General features: G+C 41.9%; 1 protein-coding gene and 1 pseudogene across 3 annotated transcripts in view; one reads left to right on the top strand and one right to left on the bottom strand.

The window, feature by feature from the left end:
• Pdss2 (decaprenyl diphosphate synthase subunit 2) overlaps positions 1–18,821 on the bottom strand; it is a 238,151-nt gene that overhangs the window by 123,236 nt on the left and 96,094 nt on the right. The window lies entirely within an intron of this gene.
• Positions 11,788–12,765, top strand: LOC121449232 (annotated as a pseudogene).

Genomic DNA, 18,821 nt, shown 5'->3' with positions numbered 1-18,821 from the left:
AAACATCTGCAGGCAAGTGTAAAAATTCACAGGTAAGTGCAAACATCTGCAAGCAAGTGTGCACACCCACAGGCAAGCGTGCACATCCACAGACAAGTGCACAAATCCACAGGCAAGTGCACACATCTGCAGGGAAGTACACATATCCGCAGGCAAGTACACATATCCGCAGGCAAGTGCAAACATCTGCAGGCAAATGCACAAATCCACAGGCAAGTGCACAAATCCACAGGCAAGTGCACACATCTGCAGGCAAGTACACATATCCGCAGGCAAGTGCAAACATCTGCAGGCAAATGCACAAATCCACAGGCAAGTGCACACATCTGCAGGCAAGTGCAAACATCTGCAGGTGTGTGTTTTCTCTCTTTCAAGCTAAGCTTCCTTGTTGGTTCTTAAACACTCCAAGCTCATTCTTGCTTCAGGGCCTTTTCCTTTTGCTCTGTCTGTACTGTATTTCTTTGCATATTTATGAGGCTCAGTGGTTCACCCCCTCCAGGTCTGAGTGCCCTTCTTTGCAAGGCCTTGCCAGCCACTCCATAGAGGATGGCAGCCACTACCCCACTCCTTTGCTGCACAGCATCAACTCACCGGGTTTTCTACATTTTAAGCACTGGCAGCACGCACTACCTTTGGGCACATGGGCTGTTTTCTAGTTTTATGTTCTGTTTCTTTCCCCATCATCTCTGGACAAGGGAAAGCAGACAGAACAAAAGAATTCCTAAATCATACTTTAAAACATCACACTTAGAGCACTTACTAATCATGAATGGGGCTTTGGGCTCAATTCCCTCAAAAAAGTAAGAGTTAAGAAGCAGCCAACACAGGGTTGGTGAGATGCTCATCCATGAAGATGCCAAGCCTGAAAACCCGAGTTCAGTCCCACGACCAACAAGATAGAAGGAGAGAACTGACTCCTCAAAGTTGTCCTTTAACTTCTACATGGGTGCCCTATCATGAGTGCCCCTCCAACAAAACAAAAACAAAAAAAACCTGCCCAAATCAATAAATAAACCCAGGTATAACGAAAAACAAATATTCTTTCACAAGCCTACACAGGTACAAAGGGATCTCATTTGTGGGGAGAAGGGGTCCTCACAAACTAGCCCAGGCTAGTTTTGTATTTCCAATTCTTCTGTCGTAGCCTCTTCTTTAACTATTGAAGCAGGGTCTCTCTCTATATATATATTGCCTTGGCTGACCTTGAATTTAAGAAATTTGCCTGCCTCTGCCTCCCAAGTGCTGGGTATAAGGCCCGTGTCACCTCACCCCACTTGCCTCTGAACACTTTTATTTTATTTTATTTTTTTGAACACTTTTAATTAGGTGTCAAACATTATCTGTTTCTAGCTGGGCGGTGGTGGTGCACACACCTGTAATTCCAGCAGTCAGTAGGCAGAGGCAGACAGAGCTCTGTGAGTTCAAGGTCAATCTGGTCTACTTGGTGAGTCTAGGATAGTTAGAGCTGTTACACAGAGAAATCTGTCTCAAAAAACCAACCAACCAACCAAACAAACAAACAGTATCTGTTTCTATAAATAAACCAGACTCAAAGTCCCAAGAGATTAATCCAATTTAAATTGTAATAATTGAAGAAATACCAGGGTTTTCCTATTTTGTCATTTATGCATGCTGATGGCATAATTTAGATGGTACTTTGAGGTACCATAATCACAACATTCAAAATTAGCCATATATTATTTCTGAATTTAAAAATAAGAATTCTGTCTTTAAAATAAATGCACTAAAACTCCAAATCCTAACCATTAAGAGCAAAATGTCAGCTAGGTGTAGTGGTACACTTGAGTAATTCTAGCTATTCAGGAGCCTGAGGCAGGAGGATTCTGAGTTTGCCCCGGCAATTTAGTAATACTCTGTCTGTAGAAAGACAAAGACATCTTTTGGGACTGGGCTCCACAATTCTGCATTTTGATTGGTTGTTATTTTCTGTAATGGCCTGGTCTGTTAAAAAGAGACATTTCCTTGCTGAGGGCTACACTTACCACTATAGGCTGTGGTAAAGGCCAGCTCCTCCTCAAGCAGTGATCAAATCACAGGCTGGAGGGCTGAAAGCTAGGGGAGGTGTCCTGTCCAGCTGTGCCCCTACACTTGAAGCAACCACTGAAGGCCTGAAGGGCTCTGAGTCTCTTCAGAACGCTCACCCACACTACAAGTGGGGGTCCACGAGACTGACCCCTGAGCCCATGGTAGAATCCCACAACATAAAACAAACCCAAAGTTCCTCCTGGAGCCCTACAGTGGAGCCCTCCAAACACACATTTTTTTCTTTAAAAATTTATATGCTACCACTCACAATTGAAATTTATATTTTTTAAAAAAATTACAACTTAACACAAACTTCCAAACAACAACAAACACCTCAGCACAGATGAGCTCTGTAATTAATGGCCACCATACCCATCACCCCATCTATAAAGAGGTAAGCTGTCTTAGGTGGCCACACTTGAAAGAACAGAGGGGTGCCAGGACTCAGCAAGGAGGCAACCTACTTACCATTCAAAATTAGCAACCCCACTTCCCTGAGAAGTCTGTATCATACTTTCAAACAGCGGACAGAGCTCTGCTCAGCGGTTCCCGAGCACACCTGTGAGTCTGCTTTAATAAAGGACAAACAAGCCAGGCATGTATCACCTTGGAGAATATTCTTAAACCTACTACCTGGGAACTCAAACACAAACACGACACTATCCACCCATAATTATTCCACAGGCCAACCAGACGCTCCCAATGGGAGGAGGAAGCTGGCGTCTACTTTCTGGAAATGGTTAAGCTGGGCTCTTTTATGCCAGAAAAACAGAGCAAGCCTAGCTAGGAGAATCCTCCTCCTCATCTGCTGGGAGTCTTTTTGGGTTTGGGTTTCACAAAAAGGGTTAAAAATACTTGAGACTACCAGAAAAGGCTAGCAAGACATCTGGGCGCTCCGCTGTCACCGCCAGGCAGCCCTCGGAGGGAATGCCCACATCAGTGCAGGTTATCAGATAGATGGACGGCTGATCAACACTAAACAGACTTGCTCTGGGCAGGCGGAGCTGAGCTTCCTGACAGGAATTCCAATGAGGGCCCTCTGCACTCCACCACAGCGCTCTGCCATTTTTCACTGTTGCAGCTCCCTGGACATATGGGAATCCCTAGTGATGAGCACATAAAGCTGCCGCGAACTCAAGTGACGGCTCATTTCCCCCGGCTGAAGGCAGACATTAATATCCTGAGGAGATCACACCCGCCTCTCTGACCCCATCTACCCAAGCAAAACCACTGCCCTATTTCTTCATGTAATAAGCTTTTAATGAAGAAAACCCAAACCTGTCCTCTCACAGCAATGAGGCTCTACATGAAAAGGTTATACAAATACATCAGGTCTCCTGTCAAAGTTTTCCAAAATAACTGTGCTCCGCCCCACAGGACCATGCGGCCTGTCACTTCCCCTCCCGTAGAGCTCATTCTGTCTGGTGAGGCCCAGGAGTTCAGTTCTCTGCTCTGATAATTACGATTTTCTTCCCAGCTTGGCAGGTAGAGGATTAGAGAAGTGATTACAAAGAGCATGCGGCCATCTCCATTTTCATTACAAAGCCCTCTCTTCCAGGGCTCAGCATTTAGACAGGAAACTGCTCCAGGCACAATCAAGACTGGGAGGAATGACAGTCCAGTGGCAACCTAGATAACATGCCAGCGAAAGATCCGAGCTAAATTAGAATATGAGAAAGCTAAAAATACTGGATGAACTGAAGTTGGCACACACGTTAGTCTCTGAAGGGTTAGTGGGGAAAAGTGTAAAAGCAAATAAGACCACATGCAGACTTTTGCCTGTGCTATAGACATTGGTCACAATAAAGGAGGTGTGAGTCATGACTGACCTTTACCAGTGGCCAGGGCCACAACTCTGAGTTCTGATGCATCAGGAGGAGTGGGAACTTGCGTTTCCTTTCCTCTTGAAAGCAAGAAGGGGTTAGAAGACACAAGGGCTGTATGAGCAACGCAGGAGAGAAATATTCTGCAGAGACCTCTGGAACTATATAACAAGGACTAATGGACAGAAGAGGGAATTTTGAAAGGCTCCACTTAAGACTACAAAATATGACCAGGGCTGGGGAGATGTGAAGGTAAAGTGGGCATAAAGAGTCGAAGATCTGTTTCCTGTGAAAAGAATGTCAGGACATGGGTTGTTCCGTTACATGCATTAGATGACTGTTTCTCAGCTCATCTAGATATCTAGAGATACAGCAGTAAATCTTACGCGTCCCAGCAAGTTTAAATCAGACATGCCAACAGATGCCACAGACACGTACTCAGTATAGGGCTGAACATATGTCTACAACCTTCGATGTCACAGACATTAGGATTTAGTTGTCTGCTTTTTGGTGTGTATTAAGTGTGGTATGTGTACAGCATGTGCCTACATGTGTGTATGTATACTGTCCAGTGTTCTGATCTATCACTTTTTACAGAATTCCTCTGAGACACGGTCTTTCACTTAACCTGGAGCTGGAATGACTGAATTATACGCTCTGCCCTGTTAAACTAAAGTAAGGGCATGCAAACCTTTGCTGATGAGACGAGAATTAAAAAATGCATTTCTAACAATGCGTAGTAACTTCATAGCTGTCTCTCATTTCTGAGGAGACTAAGGCAGAGGGCTGCTGGAAGTTTGAGGTCAGCTTAGTCTAGATATTAGGTTTGGGGCCATCCAGGGAAGGAGGGGGAGGGATGGCGGGGCACAACAGAGCTCACACACACAAAGGTGAGCATGTCAAGCCCCATTGCAAATGGAGGCTGCTTTATCAGTCTTGACCTTAATGATGGCATGGACACAACACAAGACTAGGAAGTAGATGACTATTTTGTGACCCATGACACTTTATAATCCCTGTCACTACAGTCTAGTTTTGTCTAACATCATACATGGAAACAAGTCCGAGACTTGCTTCTGTCTAGAATGAATGGCTATGTTCTATGAGTATGGCAGAACAGGTACTAGGTAATAAGTGGGGAAAGAACCAAACAGTAGCTTTAAAGCATGGGTCAAAACAAATAAGTTAGAAAAAAATTGACCATTTACTGCAGTTGTAAAATAACTGGAAATTCCAGGAAGAATATTTTCCTCCAGAGTGCTTGACAATTGCTATTCACAAAGCATCACAGATAGCGAAGAAACGACTGTAATGCCCAAAGCCATCTGGGAAGGAGATGACACAACCCCATGTCGGCCAATGAGAAGAGCACTTTCTCTGTCTTCTGATGACTCACATTCAGAGTAGTGTGACAGCACAGACAGAGAAGGACAACAGTGAAGCACTGCACACAGATCTCACTCTCTACACACACACACACACACACACACACACACACTCCACTTGTACACAGGAACTTGGATTGGGCATCAGCAAATCACCTACTTACTGATATCCCAATAGTATTCTACTGTTCATTACACTATCCATGGGGAAGAAAAATGTCAGAGAATATTTAAGAAGTATTATCAATAAAGAGAAAGACATAAAGCCTAAATAGTAAATAAAAGAAAATGGCATTTTAAAAATTATTTTAAAATAATGAGATCCTGTAGGATACTCTTATCATGCATGGAATTATTTTCAAACAATAGACTTGGCCATAAAAACTGTGAACAGATTTAGTGAGAACTATTTTTTCTTAACAAACAAGAAACATAGTGCTTTAACAAGGCATAATTTGTGTATTATTTAAAAAGCTCACATTTAAAACTTATCCTTCAAAGAACTATAAAGTAACTGGGCTGGGGTTATAACTCAGTAGTATAGCACTTGTTTAGCATATATATACCAGACCCTGGGCTTAGTCCTCAGCACCTCCAAAAGTGGTAGTGGTTAAAGTATCTGTACACGTGGAAAACATTCCTACAGTCTAGTTGCAGAACATTTCCATGCTTCTAAAACACAGAAAACTCACCTCTCATTTAGGTGGTTCTAGCTAGCTGTAATTTTTGGTTTTTGAAGTTGTCAATAAAATTAATTATAAGAGCAATAGAGTATATGAGAAATGTCAACAATTTTCACTGAAAAATATTATGACAAATAGGAAGATATTCTCCTCCCCCTACAAAGCCAAACATAAATAAAAGACCTATTTGGTGCTTGAGAGTAAATAAATAAAATTTAAAAACCCTGCATGTAAGGTGTTTTAAAAATTGAATGCAGGAAGGAGTGTTTTAGCATTGTAAGTGTCTATGTACAACTTTCAAATAAGTTACTAAGGAAAAATGTTCAATTCATTTATTTGCCAAAATTACATTATTACTAGGGAATCACAGAGCATGCGTTGCAAACCTAAGTCTGAGTCTGATTCACTGCAGCTTTTGATATAGTGCTTTCGTTAGTTACTATCTGTTGTGGTGAGAAAACACCGAGACCAAGGCAGCTTACAGAAGGGATGGTTAGGGTCCATAAAGACAGGGACAACATGACTGCAGGTGGTTCACATGGTGCCTGGAGCTGGGAGCTCACATCGAGAACCACAGACAGGAAGCAGAAAGGGTGAACTGAGGATAGGAAGGTTTGAAACCTGAAAGTCTGCCCCCTATTGACATACTTTCTCCAGGAAGGCCACACCTCCTAACCTTCCCAAAACACCATTACCAACTGAGACCGCAGTATTCAAATGCTGGAGACTATGGGAGACATTTCATCCAAATTGCCACAATGACTGACTGACTGATTTTTCAGTGCTGGAGTTTGAACTCAGGGCCTTGTACATGTTAGGCAAGATGTCTACCACTGATCTAAAGCCCCAGGCCTATAGTGTTGTTTAGATCCAAGGAGAAATGTCTAAAGGATCATCACAGCCAAGCACAGAAAGAAGTATTACACACAGGTAAAACAACAAAAGGGCTTCTAACCACAATTTCATGCTATAAAAGCTATCTCCATTCATTAATTTAAACAATTACGTGTGTATGTGTGCTTGTGTGTGCACATATGTGCACACATATGGATGCACTGTGTGTGGAGGTCAATGGACAACTTTCAGGACTCTTTCCACTGTGCAGATCCTGGGAACTGAACTCAGGTTATTAAGGGTAACAAGTGAATAGAGGAGGTTTCAGTACCACGTGTACAGTACAAATAGTTTCTACTAGAAAATGCAGAGCACTTGCTATATGTTTATAACATGCAAAAGACAGCAAGGACCTGGAGGAAATATGTGACGGGCAAGAGAGATAATTTATGGACAAGGGAGCAGAATGAAAGTAATGGGGTCCCAGAGGAGGCAGTTTGCAACTCCCTCCAATAAAAAAGAATGTGTTTTAGTTCATTTCTTTGATTTAGGGGGTCACAATATATTGAACTGCTTAGCCTGAAAAGCTTTAATCTATCAATCAATTATATATTATTGTGTTTGTGTGAATACTGTATGTGTGTGGCTAGCCTAAGCAACACAGTGAGAGTCTAAAAAAAAGTCAACCATACAAACAAATAAAATGAAGTAAAACTGTATTAAATAACAGCAAATGGGCTATTCTACTTTTAAAACAAGAAGATAATCCATCTAATTTGTGATCTCTATAAATGCTCCCTAAGGCTTCTGGCATGACAATGATATAAGCTTTATGTTTTGAACTCAGCGAAGAAAAAGATTCCTAACTTAGACCCTGAAGTCAGCCCAGAGCTGGCCACTGATGACTACTGTGGGCACTTTCTTGACGTCCTTTGTTGATGAATTTCCTTTTTCTAGAAATACTACCTCCCCCTCCTCAGCTGCAATCAGAGGGTAAGTGGTTATTGCCACTTCTATGAGACCCTGAATCTCAACTATGTGGAAAGGGTGACTTGGAACCAAGCATGTGGCCCACTCCTGAGTGCTCAGATTCTCCAGGTATCTGAAAATGAGAACTGCCCAGAGCTCTTAAAAGTCTGGAGTAGAATTTAAAAACTTCACTTGAGTTTGGTGATGCATGTGAGCAATCCCTTTTAAGGTTTTCTTCAAATCCTCTCTCAAGTTTTCTATCTAGTTTTGGAGACAGTATAGAGCTTACGGGTGCAGATTATAGACAAATTGCCTATATCTAAACCCAAGCTCAGTGGCTTATCAGCTGTACAACGACCTTGAGCAGCATGCTTAAGCATCTCTTCAATTCAAGCCTTTTTATCTGTAAAACGGTGGTGCCATGGGGCTGCAGAGAGTGCTCAGCAGTGAAGGGCACTTATAGTTCTTGTAGAGGACCTGGGTTCAGTTCCCAGCATCCACATGGTGGCTGGGTTTGAATGAAACACATAGGCTTATATGTTTGAACATTATATGTTGAACCAGTTAGTAGAACTATTTGGGAAGGGTTAGGAGTATGGTCTTGTTGGATGAGGTGTGTCAATGTGGATGGGCTTTGAGGTTTCATTAGCCCACACCAGGCAGGCAGGCAGGCAGGCACGCACGCACACACGCACACACACATACACACACACCCCTCAGCCTGCAGCCTGAGGGTCAGATGTGAGCTTGCAGATACTGCTCCAGTGCCATGCTTGCTGACTGCCATCTTTCTCTCTGCTATGATGCTCATGACTAACCCTCTGAAGCAGTAGACAAGCCTCCAATCAAATGCTTCCTTTTAATAGGTTGCCTTGGTCATGGTGTCTCTTGACAGGAACAGAAAAGTAACTAAGACAGTGACTCTCAACCATATAACATCAGTTCCTGTGGCTCTGATGCTTTCTTCTGACCTCTGCAGGGACCAGGCATGACTAACTGGTCACATACATACATGCAAGTAGAAGTCTCATACAATTAAAATAAATAAATCTAAAAAAAAACCCATGTTTTAAAAATGGTAGTAATAGAACATCCATTACAGTGGTATGGTATTTAAATGACTGTGCGTATTTCTTAAAGAATGATAATCTTACATAGCAAATGCTACAAAATATTAACTATTACTACGCTAAAACCAATCCACCCTTCTATTTAAATATTTAGAGAAAACTTTTCTTCCAATTCTATCACTGAAGTCATTCCTAAGGTGGGGCGATGCTGAGCTTGGTTGGCATAGACCACAAGTCCTGGGAACTTCTGAATGATCCTCTTGGTAACAGGAGATCTTTTCTTGCTCTTTCAGGGCCTCCTCAGTTCCCTTCCCTGACCCACAAGGGCTTTGGGATATTAACCACCTGTTTAATAGCAGACAAACTGAATTCTAGTTACATCACTGCTGACCAGTACAAATAAATGCCTTTTGCCCTTGCCCTGGACAAATGTATTAGCTCTCTCACCCAGGAAGTACATGTGACGTGCTGCTCCAGACTCTGGGTATAGATTACAATATTTATACATTGTGCAAGACTGGGAAGGGACTGACCACTGTACTTATACCTCAAGCTAGAGTCAAATGTAGGACTGTTTTCAGAACTACAGAAATGCTGAGACCCTTGGATCCTGATCATGTTACCCTGCAGCCTATACTCTAGAGGTTCAAATACTAATACAAGACTGGTGGTTATCCAGAGATCATGTATCTGACAACGATCATACAAGCATAAATCGTGTTTTCTAATCATTTTTAAATACTTTATATTATGCTGTCCTAAGAAGGCAACAAAACAAGTACAAGTTTTCTGATTGGAAATTTCCAAAAACATTTTGGATAGTGATAAAAATCAAATCAGGTAACATGGAATACTTAAAAACTTTTGCTGTAATGTATATATTCCAGAAATTAGAATTTAATGACAGTCCTGATAGAGAATGGTGATAAACAGTACTAGACAAGCAATCTTTGATTACACAGTATTAAAATAAAGATGAATTTTGAAAATTGCTTACCTTAGAAAATATAAGCTTATAAAATATGCTAAGTTTTTAAAAGCTACCTCCTTCTTCCTCAGTCATCTGTCTTCATTCTTGTGTCTGACCATTATTTCTAATTTTGGCCTGGGGCTCTAAAGCTCATCTCTACTTCTGAGGCAAGTAGGTAATATTGTTTATTAAGTTATGCACATATTTGTCTTTTGAATTAATTTGTATGTGCCTATGTATCTAGATGTTTTCATGTGTACATACCTGTGTGTACCCACAAAGATGAGGTCATTGGGTATCCTCCTCAATCATGCTCTGCCTACTCTTTTGAGGCAGAGGCTCTCCCTGAATATGGAGTTCAAGTATTTTAGACTAAGCTAGAAGTCAGCAAGTCCCAGTGATTCTTCTGTCTCCATTCACCTCAGAACTCGGTTTAAAGGTACACATAGGACACTCAGTGTTTGGAATAAGTGCTGGGATCCAAATTCCAGTCTTTGAGATTGCACAAGTGTGTTTAACTTCTTAATGAACCATCTCTCCAGTCCCTAGAATACACATTTTTTAAAAAAATTATATTTATTTATTTGCTGGGGTGTGTGTGTGTGTATGTGTGTGTGTGTGTGTGTGTGTGTAAATGCTAACGCTCCCTTCAAGGCATGGGAGTGCCCAGGCCCTACTCCTGAGCCTCCAATTGCCAGGCTCCACCCACAGAACTCTCTAAAGCCCATAATGGCCAGGCCCAGCCCCTCCAAATACAGGTGGTCAAAATCCACACTACAGAGTAAAAAGCCCAGGATCAGGCCACAAAATACCACCAATTCTAGGCCACAATGGAAAGCTCTGCCTCTAACAAACCCTATATAAAGCACGCCTCCCACTCAGTTCTTTGATGCTTCTTGCCCAAGCAGAGACAGCTACCCTCCTGTATTTTCCCCAATAACTCTCTTATGTGAAGTTTGATATTCACTGACTCCACTGCCAGGATATCTTTCCCCCTCAGAGCTGTAACATGTACACAGTGTGTGTTTTAGAGTCAGAGGACAACATTTGAGAGTTGGTTTTCTCCTATCATTTGGGTCCCTGGGATCAGGCTTGGCTGCAAGTGCCTTTACGCACTGAGTCACCTTGTTGGCTCAAGAGCACACATTTTTAATAGATGATGTGAACTGTACCTTGGAAGAATGGCCAAATGTTTACAGGACTCTATGCTGTGTTTTGTGAGTATTCATTATGTACTTGTGAGCTCCGTAAGCCATAACCATGTAAGAGTTCAGTTCTCAAGGCACTTCAGGATAGGTAAGGATAAACGATGGGAAGCAGAAACACAGACAAAGCTTTGGTAGTGCTCACCGCTCACCTTGGAACACACCTGAAACTACAACCAACATTCTTCTCACAACTCAAACTAAAACACTGGGCAGCAGCTTAAAAGGCTTGGAGTCAGAACTAAATGGAGAGAACTCATCTGATAAACTTTCAACTCATAGACAGAAATGTCTGCTCCTTGAGAGTTTCTGCACACAGGAAATGGGAATGTGGTCATCTATATTATTGTGTCCAATCAACTGCATGCCTCTAAAATTTCTTGAGTACTTTGACCGGTTTCCACTTCTGGTAGATCCCAGGGACCCAAATGATAGGAACTCCCAAATCTAAATCACCTGTCATGCCTTTCTATGTGTCTGTATTTAACCATCTTAGCTCTGCCCCCAGTGTGGTCTTATCTGTTCACTGTTAATGCATTCTTGTGTCCATATATAGTTTCTTTGAAGGAAGCCTGTGACTTCTTACCATTTTGTGTGCTTAGACTTTTTTCCAAGCAAGGCCACTCAGAGAGTAATTTGAGCCGATGCTAATTATTTTTTGAAAATATTGATGAGTCCTCTCTCTATGAGCAGGTGTATTCAAAGAAAGCTTTAAAAAAACAGTAAGAAGGCCTTGCCAGGATCGTCATCGCCCGGGCGGGACATCATGTCACAGGAAGAGTGAGCTCTTGCCCCTTTTACCATGGAGGACTCGGTTAAGACTTTTGGATCATTGGAGAGATCTGGCCACGACCTACAAGCAGAGGGCCGAGAATACACAGGAGGAGCTCCGAGAATTCCAGAAAGGAAGCCGGGAATATGAAGCTGAATTGGAGACTAAGCTGCAGCAAACTGAGACCAGGAACTGGGACCTCCTGTCAGAGAGTAGAGTTGGAGACTGTGAGGGAGAAGTTTGAAATGCGACATTCAGAAGGCTACCGGCAGATCTCGGCCTTGGAGGATGATCTGGCTCAGACGAAAGCCATTAAAAATCAATTGCAGAAATATATCCGGGGACTGGAACAAGCCAATTATGACCTGGAGAGAGCCAAACGAGCCACAATCATGTCTCTGGAAGGCTTTGAGCAGCGCGTGAATCAAGCAATCAAAAGAAATGCCTTCCTGGAGAGTGAGCTGGACCAGAAGGAAAATCTTCTAGAATCCGTGCAGAGGTTGAAGGATGAAGCAAGAGATCTGCGGCAGGGATTGGCTGTGCAGCAGAAGCAAGACAAGCCCCGGACACCCTTGCCAGGCTCTGGGGAAACCGAGAGGACAGACATGGCTGTGCGGGCTACAGGCTCTATGCCATCCACTCCCATAGCTCACTGAGGACCCAGCTCTGGTTTAAACACACCAGGACAGCTCTAATAGTGGGACCCCACTCACACCTGCAGCCCGAATATCAACCCTAAACATCATTGGGGACCTTCTTTGGAAAGTTGGGGCGCTGGAGTCCAAACTAGCATCATGCAGGAACTTGGTGTATGATCAGTCCCCAAGCCAGGCAAGCGGACCAGCCTCAGGGCAAGGAACCAAAGGCCGAGACGGTGGTGACAGATGGCCGAGCAGCACCAGTGTCGGAGATAAAGGGCTTCACTGTGTATCTTCAACTGGCCTGGGACTTGAAGGGCTGTGCAGACCAAAGAGCTGTCTATCTCTACCTTCTGTGTGCTGGGATTAAATGCATGCATACCACCATGCCCAGTCAAATTTTCATTTAAAATAAAAATTTAAATTATTGTGTGAAAAAAAAAAACAGTAAGAATAAGAGAAGCTGTAATATCTGAGTAGAAGCCACCCAATTTTCTCACTGGAAAACTTCCTAAGAACAGATGATAACAATGGTTCATAAACTATTTTGAAAGTCCAAAATTAACATAACATTGTAAGAAACCATCCATTCAATCAAGATTAGATACAGTCTATGGTTGTGGCACAAACTCTAATTGTTCTTTTCTCTCTCTCTCTCTCTCTCTCTTTGGTTTTTTTGAGACAGGTTTCTCTGTGCAGCTTTGGTACCTATTCTGGAATTAGGTCTTGTAGACCAGGCTGGCCTTGAACTCACAAAGATCCTCCTGCCTCTGCCTCCCGAGTGCTGGGATTAAAGGCGTGTGCTACTACTGCCTGGCAAATTCTAATTGTTCTTAATAACAAAACTTGAGTCAGATATTAAGGGGTGAAAACTGAAGGATCAGAGAAGCAGTGCAGTGAGCCACTAGAGTGACATTTAACCTCTACCAACGCTCAGACCGAAGGGGTGATCCTATCCTCAGACTATTTCCTCAGACTGCAACTGTCTCCGGTAAACAATTGCTCTTGTCTCCTCCCACTTTATATTCCTCTCTCTGCCCAGCCATATCACTTCCTAGGACTGGGATTAAAGGTGTAGGATCCCAAATGCTGGGATCACTTTTGTGTGAGCTCTGCTTCTCTTTTAAACAGATTCAATCTCATGAAGCCCAGGGTGTCCTTAAACTAACAGAGATCCCTCTACCTCTGTCTCCCAAATCCTGGGATTAAAGGTGTGTGGTACAGATCCCTGGCCTCTAGTGGCTTAGCTTTGCACTCTGATCTTCAGGCAAGCTTTATTTGTTAAAACATAAACAAAATATCACTACATTTTCTTTCTTTTTTTTTTCTAAAATAAAAGGCTATATATATATGAAAAACTATATACAGTAAGTACAATAACTATATGCAATATATACAGAAATAAGTACATCAAGAATGTCTAGTCCATTTGCATTTAACAAATTCAGAGAAAAACTCCATTATTTATCCTATCTTGGTGAGTCCAAAGTCTTGTACCTAATTAACTTTCTATCCTAATTTGTATTACCATTTAAAACTATCTTTTGATATCTTTCAACCTTATATACTTTACACCTCTTTAATGAGTTTCTTTTCTGAGTCTGGTGAACAAGGAAGACTATAACTATGAATATCTAGTCTTCAACTCCCTCAGAGACCCCACAAGGAAATAATATTAACTGAACAAGCAGGAAGTGTGAACAAGTGACTTCCAAAAATGTGAGAAATGACAGAAACAGCTGGCTGCCTAGACAGTCACCCAAGGTTCCCCTGCAATGTTGGGGCATCCATCTTTGACCTACAGGCCTAGAGTATTTGACAGACTTTCCTATGAAGCAGGATTTTTGAAGGACTGTCCTGTCTTGTCTTGGAAAGGTTTTGTAGTCACTCTCTTTTGTGTACTGCTTGTACAATTTGGACATCACACTTCCAGCATATCATGTGACATTTTAACATAAAATACATGGACCTTAATATATACATTTCATAACCACATGAAATTGCCTTATTTTGAGGTAATTCATGGAAGAAATAAAAAAATATTTACTTATAAATTAAAAGAGTCATAAAAGGTACAGTTGAGAGAACTAACCCAGATTACTGAAAAAAAATATCACTTAGGCATTTCTTGCTGTGGGTCAGGATTTAGAAAAAGTGTGCATATCAAAGCATGAAGTATATTGTTATCCTTTTTCTTTTTGCAAATAAGGTTAAAGCACAGTCTAATTGTTCAAAGTTAAGCTGGAGTTAGAGTACAATGACTAAAAGATTGAACAAGAAAGCTATGGAGAACACAGGATAATATAAATACTACAATCCATAATGCTATAATGGCAGTCAGTGGCAATTCCTGAGGATGGTCCCACTCAAGGGAACAGAAGAGTTATGAGACAAGGCTGCTACTGCCTGCTTCCAACTCCATACCACACTGGTGTTGTAGCAGATCTCCAAGGGCTACAGGTGAGTGGCTGCCAGTCCTAACAGACAATGTCCCTGCCCGACAATGCACAGGGCTGGCAGGAGCCATGGAGTTTGAACACAGTGGTAGCTGGCAGACTGAAACTAAAACAGGGGTGGAGCACAGGCTTAGGTGCAATCAATTCCAAATTCATTTCAGCTCTACAGATTTCTTAATTGTTTATGAACATCATTTTGGTAATGCTATTGCATTCTAGCAAAGTTATGCTGATTTATACAAGTATATATAAATATATCATTAGTGCTTAAAAGTGAGAAGAGAGGAAGAAATCTCTTCTCAGAGCCTGGGACAGCTTCCTTTTCTGGTCATGGCCCCAAATGATTCAGGTAAGTTAAAGAGAATAAAATGACTGAGTTTGCTACTATCTGCCAAAGGTTATTTGCATGCAGAGACAAACGAAAATTAACATGCTTCTTATTCTCTATCTTGCTTAGTAAGATGACCTAAGCTAAAGAAATATGAGTTACAGTTGGATCTCAGAGACCACAGCAGAATATTCTCTGCCGGTTAATTACCAGAATGTCAAGTCGGTATACTGCCTAATTTCATCAGTACACTTTTTGCCTGGATGCAAGTGCCCTGCTGTGGCCTTTAAAGAGAGGCCTACTTATTAATCAGAGCAGCCTTTTAGAAGAGTAGAGAAAGAAATGAGGCTAGCTGAGGCCTTTGTCTTCATCCTCACTCTAAAGGAAAGCCCTCATAAGTGAACAATGACGCTTTCTAGAGCATTTGATCCCCGCACTGCACAGGGTGGGCTTGGTGGTACATACCTACAGTCCTAACACACAGAGGGCAAGGCCATCCTCAGCTATACAGTGAGTTCCTAAACAGCCTGGGATACAACTGACCATGTCTTAAAAAAAAATACTCAAAGCAGGGTGCACAGTTTGACTCACTCTGTCACAGTACAGCTTCCATGCTGAGACATTTTTGTTTTTGTTTTTCTTTTGAATTTTGTTTTGGTTTAGGGGAGGTTGAAAGCACAGAGGGTGGATTTGAAGGGACAGGGAGATGGATGGGATCAGGATGTATGATGTGAAACCCTCAAAGAATCAATTAAAAAAAAAAAGATAAAATTGTACCTTTCAGCTTTCCTCAGCCTTGAGTTTAGGTATAATTGGGTGGTTCCTAACTGAACTGCTCTTGTATTGTCCTTGTCTGCAGGAAATGACTAGAGTCCCAAGAGGAGAAAAGGCTGGGGCAGCAGTGGTACCCACACTGAGTAACGAGTACGATGTTGGCTGTCACTCTGAAACTCTAGTGACACAAATTCTGCTGCATTTCTACAGCTTGTATGATTCTCCTCTTCCTTCTCCGTTCATATTCTCTTTACCTCCATTTGATTTAAATTCTAAAAAGTGCCTGCTACCGTCATCTGAGAGGAGGGCAGCTCAACTGAAAACTGCCTACACAATACGATCAGTCTGTAGGCAAGCCTATCAGGGCTTTTCTTAACTAGTAATTGATGTGTGAAGGTTCATCTCAAAGGTGGGCAAAGACACCCCTGGCTGGTGGTGCTGGCTCTGTAAAAAAGTAGGCTGAGCAAGCCATGAGGAATAAGGCAGCAAGCAGCACTCTTCCATGGCTTCTGCATCAGCTCCTGTCTCCAGGCTCCTGTTCTGACTTCCTTTATAAACAGTGATGTAGAGTGTAAGCAAAACAAACCCTTTCCTGTCCAACTTGCTTTTGGTCATACTATTTTGTCATAGCAATAGTAACTTTAAATAAGACATAAAGCAGAAAATCTAGAATAACATACTATATTAGACTTCCTGGACTAGTAATACCAATAACAAAATAAACAAAAACAACCCATCTTCAGGCTAGACATTTTCTCATAGTTCTAGAGCTAGAATTTCACAACCAAGGAGTCAGCAGATTCAGGTTCTGGGGAGGGCTGTCTGGTTTGCAGATTGCCCATTCTCAAACAGTGTCTCTGTATGCGCAGTGCAAGAAAGAGCTCTTTGCCTCTCTTCTAAGGACACCAGTACTGTGACTTCACTTAATCTTAATTTCTTCCCTAACAGTTCTGTCTCCAAGGAGATGGATCACAGCTGGGGTCATGACTCCAAAATATAAACTCTGAGGGACACAATTCAGTCCATAATACCTACTAAGAAATAATTGTGTGTGATCTTTTAGATCATAGCAAAGGAAGTTTCCTTAAAATTAGACCATTACAAAGCATATTTAAAACCCAAGAATATTTACTGGAAGCAAGTACATTTTGATAAGCATCCTGTCTTTCTTCTCTAAGGCACAGTTTTGACAGGATTTTATACAAATCTTGAAACAGTGCCGTCATTATGGAGCTATTGTATATAGCTCCACAGATTTTATTATAGATAAAAGCACCTAATACAAATAAAATTTGATGAAAATATTACAGTTATTAAAGACATATGTTTAAAGATTGGCTTAAATTTCAGAGCTACTATTTCCTGGCTATGCAGATCTTGGCTAAATTAAACACTTTTACTGTCTTTACCTAAAGAGGCTACCAGCACTGACCTTGCCTTGTGGTGCTGCCGGCAAACATAACCAAGGTAACGTATGTAAAGTGTTTTCAGCGTACTGACCTGACACATGATCCATGCTCAACACGTGGGAGCTATTCCGAGCATCACCACTCATGTTTTCAAAGTATGCTATGGAAGCCCCCAAAATAGGACTTAATGTGGAGGTCAGGGAAGGGTTCCTAGAACAGCTGAGAGCAGAGTGAACCCTAAGAAATAGATTAAGAGTTAGCCAGGAGAGCAAGGAAGAACGCTGTCCCTACAGAAATGTCCTGCTGAAAGCAGGTCCTCCTTGTCCTAGGACACAATCCATACCCTCCTCACAGGGTTTCCAGGACACAATCCATACCCTTCTCACAGGGTTTCCAGGCATCATCCAGACTTGCCCTACTCACTCTAAACACCATGTTGGCTTTGCCTAGAGAGGACCAGGGTCTTCCAAACCCTGGCAGATCTGGTTCTGGTTCTTCCCGCCCCCGCATCCTATAAACATGAAAGAGATGCTGAGTAGAGGGAGTACAGCTAAATGGCTAGGAATTTGGGCTCTGGAGCAAGACTATTCGGGTTCAGAACCTAGGCCCTCTATGTCACTTTGAACTAGTTTTGTTGTTTTAAGACCCTGTGTGCTTCAGTAGATCCTGCTTGTTAAATGGGAATGATACAATCAAGCCTTACCTCTTAGGACTGCGCAGACTTGAGTTAGTCTGTGGCGGACAACTAAAAGGGTGCCTGGCTGACGTCAAGTCCTGACCAGCATTGCCCATCCAAATTAAAGGCCTATTTCATAGATGAGACACCCTCAAGAAAACAGAGAATATGTTGGACTAGAAATGTGGCTGTCTGTGTAGGTAGAGAAAGAAGAGAGAATCAAAGGGAAGACAATTAATACAAGGCACCAACAGCAGGATTTTGTATCTCTTTCCATGAGATTACAGCTCTGCTAAGGAGGCAATATAAGCCTACTGCATCACTGTACACACAGGCTCATCAAGAAATATGGACGGGACCAAGGTGCAATAAATATCCACGTGGATAAATAGTAATGTTCTCTCCACAATTATTTCTTTTCACTCTCAAGGGCTTCCAGTTTCTTGGCTTGAAAATGATGTCTACTTGATTCATTTGGAAGAACCCTGAGCCCTGCCTTATTTTCCAGATGATTTTCTAGGTCTTCTGCAAGCAGCAGCTCATGTTTAATTTACATGCTACGCTGAGCATTCTGTTTCATAAGGATTTTGAATTATAGTATATAAGTCAAGAGTACACTTCCTTGTCCAGAAACTTAGAACATATAATTACATATGAGATAGCAGAAATATTATTCTCTTGAAACTAAAATTCTATTTTCAAGACATTACAACTAACTAGACCTAAATGTGTTCTAAAATAAAGCAAGATTTAATTCTAATCTTGAACATACGAGTTTTCATC

This window comes from Microtus oregoni, unplaced genomic scaffold, assembly GCF_018167655.1.
Source record: "Microtus oregoni isolate MIOR12 unplaced genomic scaffold, Mior012 000006F_ref0000085, whole genome shotgun sequence".
Classification (NCBI taxonomy): domain Eukaryota; kingdom Metazoa; phylum Chordata; class Mammalia; order Rodentia; family Cricetidae; genus Microtus; species Microtus oregoni.
Note: the sequence above shows the minus strand (reverse complement) of the source record. Positions and strands in the feature narration are given on the sequence as shown.